Genomic DNA, 14,489 nt, shown 5'->3' with positions numbered 1-14,489 from the left:
TGATCCAATAGACTTTTATACACCCGAGTCTCCTGGGCCCAGGAGTTCAAAACTTTTAATCACTATCTAAATGGATCAGATTTGTATTTTGGGTCGTTGAAAACCAAAAAACAGGATGAGGATCACTTTGATAACGGATCAGATCAGAAAATCAAATCCAAGCTTTAATCTGGATAAAATCTTCAAAACGGGTAGTTCAAACCGACAACACAGGAGTGGGATCAGTTTGATCCCAAAAAAGATGGATCTTGATCCCACCAGAGGGGTGGATTTCCAGTAGATTACCAGAGCAAAATGTACCATACAATCTATAAAAAAACATGTTTCAATATAAATAAGATGGCAAAGTTTGTTAACCTCTTAACTGACACCCCCAAAAGTGGCATTTTTTTTTTGTACTTGGACTTGAGGACTGCATACTACTTTTGCAAACTAAAATACTATACTTTAAAAAGAGACCAGGCTCATGCATGTGGTATAAGTATAAAGATTACAAGAGATACAAGAGTTTTATTTGTCACGGCATACAGGTATACAGTGAAATGCGGGGGGTCTTGCCTGCAACGATGTGCATAATACAATAGTAATATATAATAAGAATCCAACCAATGGAACAACATTGTGCAATAAACAAGTAAACAAAGTAGGGCATATCGGTATCTGTACATGAGTTACAGAGCATGGTAGGACATGCTAGGTCCTGTGATAGTGCAATACACTGTTAGCTACGGATGAGGCACTGGGTCTTTATGTACACTGCTATACAATGCTATATTATACAATCTTAAGCTCTACTATACTACTCTTAAAGTGACCTTTCCTTCTGTAAAGTGACCATAAGTGTGAGCGTGTGCAGCATGAGTGTGTGTGTGCTCATGTTAAAGTGGCTGCTAGTGTGTGAGCGTGTACAGTGTGTGTGTTGTGTGTGTGCTCATATGTGCTTGTGCGTGGAGACTTCAGTGTTCAAGGCTCTGATGGCCTGGGGGAAGAAGCTGAGCCGAAGTCTCTCTGTCCTAGTTACTGGTGTTCGCAGGCGTTTGCCTGACCGCAGCAGTATGAACAGGCTGTTGTTGGGGTGGTGAGGGTCTTTCATTATCCTGCAGGCTCTGGATTTGCACCTCTTGTTGTATAGGACCTGCAGGGTTGGTAGTAGGGCTGACCTTCGAAGCTTTTTTTGGCAATCGAAGCTTCGGGGCCGAGCTTCGATTTTAATCTTATGTCATGGGACTTGTACAGCACTTTGGTAAACTTTGTTGTTTTTAAATGTGCTCTATAAATAAAGTGGATTGGATTAATTAATTAAGTAGCCCCTTTCGTGACTGTGACGCAGCCAACAAGGTTTTACTCGGCTGTGTGATTTAATTCAAGGTGGATCGCTGTTGTCGTTTGAACAACTTCAGATTTCATGGGAACTACCAATCCCCCAAATCAAGAATGTTTAAGATGAATGAAGTAAGATTTTGATTATTTGAAATATGGCCTGTGTAGACTAAACTATGCACAGAATTATGTCAGTCTACAAGGTCCGGATTCTACATGGTCCGGCAATGTAGACCTTGTAGACTCCACTACAGACCAATTATCAGTGAATGTTCATGCATTTTTAAGAAGGGCTACTTCCACAAAAAAACAAAGAACTCACCAAAACATCTCAGTAGCACCTTATCTAAATGTTCTATTTCACATATGGAGATTCATATTTATTTATGTATTGCATGCATTGCTACATTTTATTGCCTATTTTGTTTATTCATCCCAGTATCTTTCTTTCTTATGTGTGGAATTCTACAAGGCATGTAGGTGTATATGTGTTTGAGGATGATATCCTTCAAACAGGCAATAGTGTGATGATATAATTTGGGCAGTGCTGAGCTGGGTTACTTTCCTCCAGTGTATTGGTCCCCCGGCCCCACCCAATGGCCCCATGCACACACACACACACGCACAAATCAAAGTAAAAAAAAAAAAATGAAATTTTATATATATATATATTTTTTTTAAACTTCGATTTTCTTTTTATGTTCGAAGCTTGTGCCATCGAACGAAGCTTCGAAGTATTTAAGACAGCCCTAGTTGGTAGTGCAATACCCGTGGTACGCTCGGTCTCTGTAGGGCCTTCTTGTCCTGTGCCGTGCTGTTGCCATACCAGGCAGCGATGTTTCCAGTCAAGATGCTCTCTACAGCTCCGGAGTAGAAAGACTGGAGTATCTTCCCAGATACTCTGAACTTCCTTAACTGTCTCAGGTGGTAGAGGCGCTGCTTCGCCTTTTTTACGACTGAGTCTATGTGTGTTGTCCATGTCAGATCCTCTGAGATGTGGACCCCCAGGTACTTGAAGCTGCTCACCCTGTCCACGGTAGCCCTGTTTATCCTCAGTGGTGTGTGTGTCCCCTGCTGTCTCCTCCTAAAATCCACAATAAAAAATACTTCAATAGAAGATTCGAATGTTAAAAAATGACATGCCCTACATGAAATCATTATTTCTAGGGATGCCCCGATCGATCGGCCAGCGATCGGTATCGGCCGATATTCAGTATAAATATGAGATCGGTGAATTCCGATAATGCTTTATTTTCGCCGATCGTGAAAACCGATCGATGACACGCGCGAAAAACATGATCCAATTCTCAGCGGAGTTCTCACTTGCTTTCCTCTCACAGCCACACAGCTGCTGCTGCACGTCTTGCCACTCCTCCTCCCCCTCACAGACCCGTCATGTCAACATACCCTTACGGCAAGAGTTGAGTGCATGAGCAGCTCAGAGCTCCTCTTTCAACATAACAAGCATTAAACTAAATGGCCCAGTCATCTATTCACTTTAGTTTAATATATGAGGCGTTGTCTAATGTTATCTAGCTACTGATAGCTCCTGATATCAACGTCTGATATCATCAGTTTGGCATTCGTTTTCGCAGGTGCTGGCTAGCATTGGCTAACTAGCTATCGCTCCGTGAGCTAAAGTTAGCTACCTAGCTAACGTTACTGTTTAAACATTATGACCCAGTCAACTATTCACTTTAGTTTAATACATGAGGCGTTGTCTAACGTTATCTAGCCGGCTAGCAGTAGCTACAGATAGCTCCTGATATCAATGTCTTATAACATCTGACATCATTAGTTTTTGCAGCTGTTGGCTAATTAGCTATCATGCTCCATAGCTGTAACTGAACACTGAGAACATATTATAAGTTTCAGTTCATAGGAAAATACTTTGACTATAATGGTCAGAAGTAAATTAACTTAGATACTGTTATGCTTAACACCCAGTACTATTCACTTTACTTAATTTCTAAGATTAGATAATTTAGACTGGACTTTGAGTGCCTGTGTTAGACCTACAGTATAATACTGCCAGCTGCTATAAGAAAACCAAAAACGATCGGTATCGGCAGTGTATCGGCCGATATGACTTATAGACGATCGGTGATCGGTATTTGTGGCAAAAAATGTGATCGGGGCATCCCTAATTATTTCTGTCATGTTTAAAGGCTATTTTTGCTGCTGAATGAAAGCTGAAGAAACCAGAAGGTTAATTGTGGTTCGGAATATTCTTTATTGTCAGAACATGACAAACTAGGCCTACTTGCCAAACCACAAATCTGAGGTAGAACTTGAACACGAACTGTATAACAATAACACTTTTATAACTGGCATTAACAATGAAAATAAATAAATAAAATCTCAAGTCTGATTAGCACACATCGCCTACTGTGTACAGACGGTTTCAAACTGTATTTTAAATTAGAAAGCAAACAAAATAAATGGACAAGAGAAAAAGAAATCTCAATTTGGTCAAGCAAAGCCATTACTTTAAGTTGCGGGCAAGAAAGACAAGTCTGTCCACTCTGGTTTTGCCCACAATACAAATTTATTTTGTTTAAAAATATATATTTTTATTATTGACCACGTTTCATATTTATATCGAGGGAAAATATATCGCGATAATTATAGATATAGAATGCATTTTGTCATTGCACGTCATATACAACTAAATTACAAAGGAGCTCAACACATGACCGTAGTATAACACAACACTGTAACACGTAACAGGACTGATAAGTGCATGATGTGTGGTGGCATATTGATCACAGTTCATAGTGCATATGATGTTGACATAAATACACATATAATCACATTCCAGATGAAGTGAAGTACATGGTGTATATGAGGGGGACAGTTCAATGATCAGTCATTCAGCAGTCTGACTTCTGTCTTATGATGTACGTCATAGAGAAGTAGACTAACATAGAAACAACTTTTCAAAGCATATTATATTATAAAGCAAAACACATACACAAGAAAAGATGAATTATAGGCTATGTATTGGGGTTCTCCTTGTGTTATGTATGTTTTCAAACATGAGACCCTTATCCATGTGACACATTGTGTCCCTAGCTTGAATCCCAGCAGCAGCTGAGAACAAGTTGTAATTTACTCATTTTCATGAGGCCTACATCAGTAAAGACATTATTGACTGATTCAACTAGGACCTTTCTAGTGAATGCATGAAACCAGGCATCCCTGTTTATTAACATGAACAGGGTCATACATTCACTGTCAACTAGCTACCACCGTGATTCTGCATGGTCCTGGCAGGTATGGTATGGCCATTTAAACGTTTGATGAGAGGGCCTTTGCCATGCTGGCTGTGATGGTTTGTTATGATTTTGTAACAATCAATACCATCAGAGAAACAGACATGCCAAGGGTCTCTGGCACTATCTACTTTGCTCAAAACCACCATTGCATGAACATCTTCTTTCATCCATTTAATTGCCTGCTCAACCATTTGGTAGAGCACATTTTTAGTGACTTTCTCATTGAAAGAAGTTTTGATTTTACTCAGCCTATTTGAGCCGTCTCTACCATTACTCTGCCAACTCCCGGGCATCAGGGACCCTACACAAAAGCATGACAGACAAACAAGGCAAACATCACGCCACGAGCAGAGCACAGCACGGGTTGGAGGCGACAGCGACCAGAGCATGGAGCTCAGAGGTTCTGCCCTTCTAGCTACTTAAGGCTTTTGCCCAGGTGAGTTTGTGGGAGGAGAGTATGTGATCAATGTCACTACCCTTGATTGGTGCGTAGCCTTTAGCCAGTTACAGCCAGGCCTGAAAATGTGACATGAAACAACCTGCACTTTAGCTTCAAATATGATTGAATGTAGAATTATACTGTATATGACCCTTCCACCTAAATAGAAAACACATTTCTTAGAGCGCTCATCGTTGAAATCACAGGGAAAGAAACTCAGTTGGGTGAGTATGAATTTTGCCACATAAGCACACAACTTCAATAACCTTAAGGGGGTGGCGTTTTCTACAGCCCCCAAATGTGCAGGGTACTAATATAGCCTTATCACTCAGTCTAGGAGACCAGAGATTGAATGAATGAATGAATGAAAACTTTATTTAACAGATTGCAGAATGGGTACAATACAGTACGGCTCAATACATACAATTGTTAAGGGGATGCAGACCTGAGAAAGACGTTTGTCTTGTTTCCATCAGGGTCCCCCATTGGAGGATCATCATGCTCGCCTGATGGGAGGGCTGGCAGGATCAACGACTGTACAGGTGTACACATGACCCTTAAAGTCATATCAGCTGGTCTGATGAACCCTGATCACAAGTCCAATGGGCCACAGGGCCCGAGGGATCTGAGGGGCCACCATTAGGACCAGGGCCGTAGCCAGGGTTTAGAAATTAGGGAGGTCCATTTATTTTTTTGGCCCAGACCGGCCCACTATAATCGGTCGGACACCACCCACCAGTACACCATCCTTACGGTCCCCTTAAATATGCGTACCTACTGTACTATTCCCCCCCCCCAACCCATTACAACGCTGGGTAGTAAGTGCCATGGACAAGTGGACCAGTGTACTCACTCGCTCTTGGCTGAATCTTGTTTTGGGTGGTGATGTAAAAACACCTGCATCATAGCAGGCTCAGGATGGGCAACGTAGTCTATAGCCTGTTCATCCCTGTCTCTCTCCTCCACAACCTGGCTTGACTAGACATAAGGAGAGAGATGATTACAATTAACTGGTACATTCAGGTCCAGAATTGTTGGAATCCCCTGACAAAGATGTGCAAAAAGCTGTACAATTTAAACAATACCATACTGGTAATGAGAAAATAGTTGTTTATTCAATGAATGCATGGAGCAGTTCCATCTTATTTCATTTGATACTAACTACTCAGTTCATACAGATTTCAAGTATTCAAATATCAATGATGAATATTGCATAAGGTTTACACAGTTAATAGATCACCTTCTTGTTTTATATTCATCTTATATGGCAATTAAATCAATGGTGTGTTTGTTTGGGGAGTTTGACCTATGTGCCTACCACGTGAAGGTGCATGATCAATGGACAGCACAAAAACAATTTGTGTAGGTGGAGACTAGAGCTACCACAGATAGTAATAAGTTATTAAGAGTAAGTAATCCATACCATATATATCCTAATAGTTACCTTATTACCATACTTGGCTGAAAACAAACTTTGCTGCCTGTTGTGAATGTGTTTTTCCCTGTAGGCTAATACATAAGTAGGCATACATTTTTGCAGTTGAGGAAAAATTTGCAGTTGAGTAGGCTATAATGTGCTGTGTTTTTATGTCTTCCATCGAGGACCACCTTGGAAATAAGTGTTAATGCTTGTTAATGAATGCTTTTAGGTGATATCCTCAGGAATACAAATTGGTCAAGATCATTTGTTTTTATGATGTGTTTTTAATTTCCAAATAAATCTAATCAAATAAAAAAGCAGTTTTTGCAGTTGAGCTACTGGTGTTGTATATTATACAGCATTTTCATGCATCTTTATCAAGGGAACCCTTATCCTAATGATTTAAAAAATAATATTATGATGATACGATATGGACCTAGTAGTTGGGTCATCTGTGGCACTTCGTTTCTCAATGGATTTTTTAAAAAGGCGGGGGAAATTTGTGAGAGACCAAAATCCAAAATGGCTGCCGTGGAAATTAACTTTTTAATGGTTTGACCTAAAATGATGCACAATACATGGTACCAGCCCCCTCTCAGTCATGTACCAGCCCCTCTCAGTCATGTACCAGCCAGCCCCTCTCAGTCATGTACCAGCCCTCTCTCAGTCATGTATACCAGCCCCCTCTGTCATCTACCAGCCCCCTCTCAGTCATGTACCACAGCCCCATCTGAGTCATGTACCAGCCCCCTCTCAGTCATGTACCAGCCCCCTCTCAGTCATGTACCAGCCCCCTCTCAGTCATGTACCAGCCCCCTCTCAGTCATGTACCAGCCTCCTCTCAGTCATGTACCACAGCCCCATCTCAGTCATGTACCACAGCCCCATCTCAGTCATGTACCACAGCCCCCTCTCAGTCATGTATACCAGCCCCCCTCTCAGTCATGTATACCAGCCCCCTCTCAGTCATGTACCAGCCCTCTCTCAGTCATGTACCAGCCCCCTCTCAGTCATGTACCAGCCAGCCCCCTCTCAGTCATGTACCACAGCCCCCTCTCAGTCATATACCACAGCCCCCTCTCAGTCATGTACCACAGCCCCCTCTCAGTCATGTACCAGCCCCTCAGTCATGTACCAGCCCCCTCTCAGTCATGTACCACAGCCCCCTCTCAGTCATGTACCAGCCCCATCTCAGTCATGTACCAGCCCCCCTCTCAGTCATATACCTGCACGACTGGCGGGGGGGGGGGGGTGCTTAGTAAGAGATGTGATTGGGCCAGCCCAGTGTCAGTCAGTACCAATGGGCCGATGTCTCAGCCTAGTAGTGGGCCGGTCGTTGACCAAAAAAAAAAAAAATTATATATATATATATTTTTTTTTAATAGTTACAAATAGTTACCGAGGTCCGGACCTCTGTGACCTCATAGCTGGCTACGGCCATGATTAGGACCACAGCTTTCTCCAAGGGGTCAGTGGGTGAAGCCCGCCATTTCTGTCTGGTCTGCAGAACATTTCGCTATTCCCTGATAAAACCTCAGAGTTTAAGTTGACCTATGATTAAATTACGTGTCAGGTTTACCCGCAGAGGTGCTAAATTGTACACAACCTTTTTTAATAATAGATTGAAGTCCACCAGTCTTTGACTTTACCAACACTGGTGTTGTGGTCCACTGCATAGTGTTAAATACAATAAATATAAGTCTAGATGAAAAGCACTTGAACATGTTTATACCTAGAGAGGCCAAAACGGGTCCCTGGGACCCAACGGCCCGCTCAGGGCCCCCCTAGAACCCAAGTTTGACACTCTTTTGTGGGCTTGTAGAAGACATGTTGGGGGTCATTTTGAATGTTGGTTACTCTCTCTAGACCCATAGGGGGTGGACATACATCATGTTTAACAATGGGTCAATTCGACCCGTTTGGCCTTTCTAGTTAGAAAAATATTCTGTCATTTCTAATGGTTTTGGGGGAGAGCGCCACTGATTGGCCCGCTGAGGGGCCCCCATGGAACCAAATTTGACACTTTTTTAGGGACTTGTAGAAGACATATTGGGGGTCATTTTGACCTCTGGCTAGTCTCTCTAGACACATAGAGGTACACCCACACATTTAAAACGGCCAAGGTCGACCAAAGTGCTGTACAGTATGTGTGGGTAAAACAATCACAGATTAAAGCATACACAGTAAAACAGTGACACATACTGTATACACAGTGAAAACACACATCATGCTTCAAAAGGCCAGTGAGAAACGGTGGGTTCTTAGTGATGATTCAAACGTTTCTAGTGTCTGGGCTGATCTAATGTGGAAAGGTAGACTGGTAATGTGGAAAGGTAGACTAACTCAGGTGACCAGGAATACCTGTTTTTTCCAAAATTCTGTTCAAATGACATCTTGGAATAACAAAACAACGATTGTGTGCAGACAATTGAAAATGTTGGGTTCCTTTCCACTTTCTTGAAGATAGAAAACATTTAAATAATTGTTCTAGCACTGAATTTTTTGCACTTGTTTTTGTTAAGTTACTGGGAATACCCTTTCCTTGTTTTTGCTCATTTTAACAGACAAAACACAACACATTCTAGTAATTCTGGTTTACACCTAACCCTTATTATTGCTGTTATGATTTCCAAAAATAAAATCTCACCAATCTTTAGTAAAATAGGAGATTTAAGTGTTTATCTGGAATTGTGAGGATAGGTATTCGCGGTAACCTGGGATCAATATGTGAAACGTAATTATCTCCTAAAATAATTGGCCACAAAAGACAAAACTCATTTTGGTTGTTCATTGGGGTGCCAAGATCATGCCCTAAACATATCATGCATCTGCCATGAAAATTAAGCCTTTTTTGTTTGTCATCAATTGAAGGCCATGAACTATGTTGACTCATATCCCTCTACCCGGATTTTTCCTTCAGATTCAGCTAAATTTTAATTCTCTTGAGATAACTCAGGGAGAACTATGGCTATATGTTACATGATGATATCCCTACAAAACAACCAAAACATTTTAATTATCTCTTAAATTGGAGGAGATAAGTGAATTGGTATTCCCGGTAACTTAGGTCAACTTTAGAGGTCCGCCATCCCTCATTACATGATGTTTTTTTTTAAAGGTGAATTATTTGGCATCTATAACAATCATTCCTGACATGAGAAAAGATTTTTAATGTTGTTCGTATAACGTCCTGGGTTATATAGCTTAGAAATGGGGCAGGTTACCGGGAATACAAGCGTTACCCATATATAGAGAGAGAGAGAGACGTAGGTGATGTCACACCAGAATTGTCAACACACACAGTTGGAAACGAGAGCAGCCCGATGACTAAAGCGATATAAAGGAATGAATAGCCAAATAAATGTGAAGTTATCTTTGAACCTCTGTTTTCAAGCCTCGTCAATATACTGTACCCCCCCCCCCTTTCATGGAACTGGTGCCGCGGAGTCACATTTGAACATTAGTTATCGTCTAACGTGAGGTAGCTTAGCGGCTAACGTTAGCCCATTGCTGCGCTAAAGCCAGTCTCCTCTCATCCTCCTTAGTCAAATTGAAATTTGAGATTTGAAACAAAAAATAAACAAGTGCAATTAGGGCTACAAACCCAATGGAAAAAAAAAGCTTCTTAGCAGACACTTTTATCCATAGCAACGTACAGTACAAGTGCATAGATTTTCAGTATATGTAGTCACATGGGATCGAACCCACAACCTCAGCCTTGTTAGTGCCATGCTTTACCAAGTGAGCTACAGAGAACTACAGAAGGCATATGTATCTTGAATTACAGGCATATGTTTAAACTGGTGATGGTCATCATGATTCAAGAATCTAAATTTAACTATGAAATAAAAAGGCAGCCTTATCTTGAATTACAGGCATATATGCCTTTTAAACAAGTTTAAACTGGTGATGCTCATCAAGTTTCAAGAATCTGAATTGAACTGTAGCAGAGATGACCCGATCAGGGGATACTGAACGGCATTGTATTATGAAGAATTATAAGTGTGTTTTGTTTCTAAATGGCGTTTCATTTTTGTTGGCTTCATGCTTTCATGTGCTAACACTATTAGAAGTCTAAACTAATGGGGTGCAGTTACACAGGGAGAGACGATAGGGGGCGGTATCTTCCCAATTGAGCTCAGAGACTCTGCAGCACTAACCTGAGGCTCGATTGATGAAATATGAATTCAAATCGCCAATAAAAAAAAATACGACAAACAAACGCTATATAGCGTTGGTGGCATTCAAAGGTCGGCATGAACTAACGACAACGCGTCGCTGGCACTCAAAGTGTTAACCCATTCTTCGCCGGGCATTGTACCCATCCTAAACCATCCTCTGCCAGCTCTATTTGTCTATGGAGATGTTCACCTTCTTTGCAGGGCTATAACTTTTTAAATTGTATTGCTAAATTGACATTACTATGGCCCATTCAACATCAATTATCTATCGTTTAGGATGTAGGAACGTTTTACTTTTTCATTCACACATTCATACAAAAATACGGTCCTAGACGTTATGGGGGGGGGGGGGGGGTCGTTTATAATTCCGTGACCGACGTTAAATGATTCATGTAGTATGGGTGATATATTGATCAGAGCAGTTTGTATCAAAAACGCTAAAACTCACCCCAGTCTCCTCGTAGCGTTGGGCGATGAGAGTGGAGCAAACAGATCCCAATTATGTGGTGTGGTTCGAGGCGATCCATTTCCGGTTTGTATATTACTAATACACGTCCAAAACATGGCGATTATTGAGTTATGGCAAAGATCCATATCGACGGTGTCTGTATTGAGCCCCGGGACGATAAGCGTGTGGCCGGACGAAAATAGGGGACGGACCGAGCACTTCCGGGCACTTCCGGTTTTGGCAACTCGTCGATCGGCCACAAGGTGGCGGTATTGAAGCGTTGCAGAGTTGTGATGGCTCAGACAGCATCACCCGAGACTCCGTGGGTGAAATGTGAATACCATGACGAAAATATGAAATATTGATCTCAAAGACGCCGTAACCCGTCATTGGCAGATTACGCATGGCGGAGAATGACATGGTAACACGTCATCGGCGGAGAATGGGTTAAGGGAGAAGGATCTTCTAAATTGGTTCCACACTTTAATTGAGTATGACAACCGGATTAGAGGTAAACCTAGACATAGGCTGTGTGAAAGGAAGTTTAGCGCACAATAAGGCTGCTAGGGAGGTGGATTCAACAGACGCCCCTTCCAGAATTGTCCACCAGGGGGCCGTGGCCTCGCTCTTTAGCCAATATAGTAATGACCTTATGTTTGCTGCCCAATAATAGTAAATAAAGTTGGGAAGCGCCATCCCACCCATTGCACGAGGTCTCTGCAGTGTACTTCTTTTTATCCTGCACGGTTTTTTGTTCCAGATAAAGGATGATATCTGGTTGTTTATCTTGGAAAATAATGTTTTAGTTAGGAAGACTGGGAGACTTTGAAATATTATATAAAGATGTAGGCAGTATGTTCATCTTTATTGTATTGATTCTTCCACCCAGGGAGAGAGGCAGGGGGTCCCAATGTTCAATATCTTTCGTCAGATTAGGTAATAAAGTCTGATAGTTAGCTATATATAGGTATTTATGTTCATGTGTGATCCATATCCTGAGATACTTACATTTTTTAGGGCTAATTTTAAACGTAAATGAGCTTAGAGATATCCGACCAGCCTCAGTTCCAACAGGCATCAGTTTGCTCTTTTGAATGTTAATTTTATAGCCAGACATTTTGCCGAAATCTGCAAGTAGGGTCATTAACTGAGGGAGACTTGTTTGGGGTTGTGATATGGATGGAAAAATTATCTCTTTTTTGCATCTTGACCGGAAGAAACTCAATGTCAAATGACTATAGTATTGTATCCATGGCTATAATATAGAATATAGATTTAGCTCTACAAACAAGGTGACTAACTCCCATCGTTTACAGCATGGCAATACTACCACGGGATAAGGCGAATCCCCGGCGGTCAATGAGTTAAGATCGAATATTCAAATTTTGTTCAGATAATTCTTCAGAACGTTGATCGGCTCAGCTGACCGACAATAAATCAAAATGACACCATTCACCATCGTAGCCTATAATAACTGCATTGGCCCAGGGCCCGAAATTAGAGCCTGCCACCCGCCAATGGCGGGCATATTTTAGGTTTGGCGAGTGACACTGAGAGGTCTGTCCGCCACGTGGCGGGTAACAAAATGAAAATAGTCATGTAAAATAATTAAAACTGTGGTGTGTTTTGGTCTTACGACAGTCGCCTTTTAGCAAATTGCAAAGCCTGCGATTTGGGATACGTTATACAGCGAGTTTGATTCAAGGTTTTTTCTTGCGTGCCAGTCATGCTTACCAATCAGAAGTGCTGTGTTCTCATTGCTCACCAATCAGAAGTAGCCCAATCAGCTCCCTCTCCAACTTCACCCCAGCATCAGAATACACCATCTCAGAGCTCATCCGTAAAGCCAAAACCACCACCTGTCAGCTCGATCCTCTTCCCACCACCCTCGTCAAAGCCTGCCTGCCATCACTCTCACCCATGATCACGGACATAATAAATTCATCCCTTGCCTCTGGAATTGTACCCCCAACTCTCAAACTGGCTGCAATCACCCCCATCCTCAAAAAACCTGGTGCTGACCCAGCCGACTTAAATCATTATAGGCCCCAGCGTTTCCGTTAGCCGGTAATTACCGGTATTTGACCGGCAAAATCTGTTGAAGTCCGACATATTTAATCTCTCCGGTCATAATGTCCGGTGAAAATAATTCCCTCTAAACACAATTAGATTATTTGAATTGTATTAAAATAGACTAAAATTAAATAGCCTATGCGATGAACGAAACAATCATTACATTTGTTTCATCGTTGCTTCACCAAGCAGCCGGTCTAATAATGACACCGCTGTATCAGCGCGAGCTTGCTGCTCCTAGATTTGTGAGAAGCATCCATCTGCAGCCCCACAGAATGCAGTACTCCAATCCAGCCATTGGCATTTCAGCTGTTGGGTGGGCGGCGCTGCTGAGCCCAGACCGGACCGGACCTAAAAACACAGCTGCTCTGTCGGTCTGCAGCTCCATGCTTCACGTAAATCTAACAACAGCCAGCTCGCGCTGACACAGCGGTGTCATTATTAGACCGGCTGCTTGGTGAAGCAACGATGAAACAAATGTAATGATTGTTTCGTTCATCGCATAGGCCATTTAATTTTAGTCTATTTTAAAACAATTCAAATAATCAAATTGTGCTTAGAGGGAATTATTTTCACAGGACATTATGACCAGCACCAAGTGGTTGGGAGGTGGAGTCATCACGCAAACCCACGATAATGTTGCCGTCTCTCTCTGCCAAATTTCTCAGTTCTTCGCTTGATATAATTAATACAAATGTCCAATATAACGGAATTCGTTAGCTCATAAAAATGTGATTATAACAGACTGCTGTTTAATGTCGGGCAGACTGCCCACCGACACCTCAAGTGGGCAGCAGCATGAAGTCTCGAGGGACTTATTTTATTTGGAATATATTAATGACTGTATACGCAAAAGTAGCCTAGTTTTAAGTTAAAATATTATAAATGCCTTGATGATGTCATTCTTTATATAGGCCTATCAATTGTTTTTAAGCTCAATAAACTCTGACCGGAATCTATCCCATTTGTCCGGTAGATTGAAATCTACAAAAAAAAAAAAAATTCTAACGGAAACCCTGATAGGCCCATCTCCAACCTTCCCTTTATCTCAAAAACCCTTGAGAGGGTGGTTGCCGCACAGCTGCAATCCCACCTCGACACAAACAATCTCCACGAACCCTTTCAATCCGGTTTCCGCCCACAACACAGTACCGAAACAGCCCTTGTCAAAATCACCAACGACCTCCGTGCAGCTGACCCTGGACTTCTCACCATCCTCATCCTCCTCGACCTCAGTGCGGCATTCGACACCATCTCCCATCCAATACTCCTGGACCGCCTGGCTGGCATTGGGATCACGGGTGTCACACTCTCCTGGTTTACATCATAC

Source organism: Notolepis coatsorum (assembly GCF_963971535.1).
Source record: "Notolepis coatsorum genome assembly, chromosome: 11".
NCBI classification, from domain to species: Eukaryota; Metazoa; Chordata; class Actinopteri; order Aulopiformes; family Paralepididae; genus Notolepis; species Notolepis coatsorum.
Note: the sequence above shows the minus strand (reverse complement) of the source record.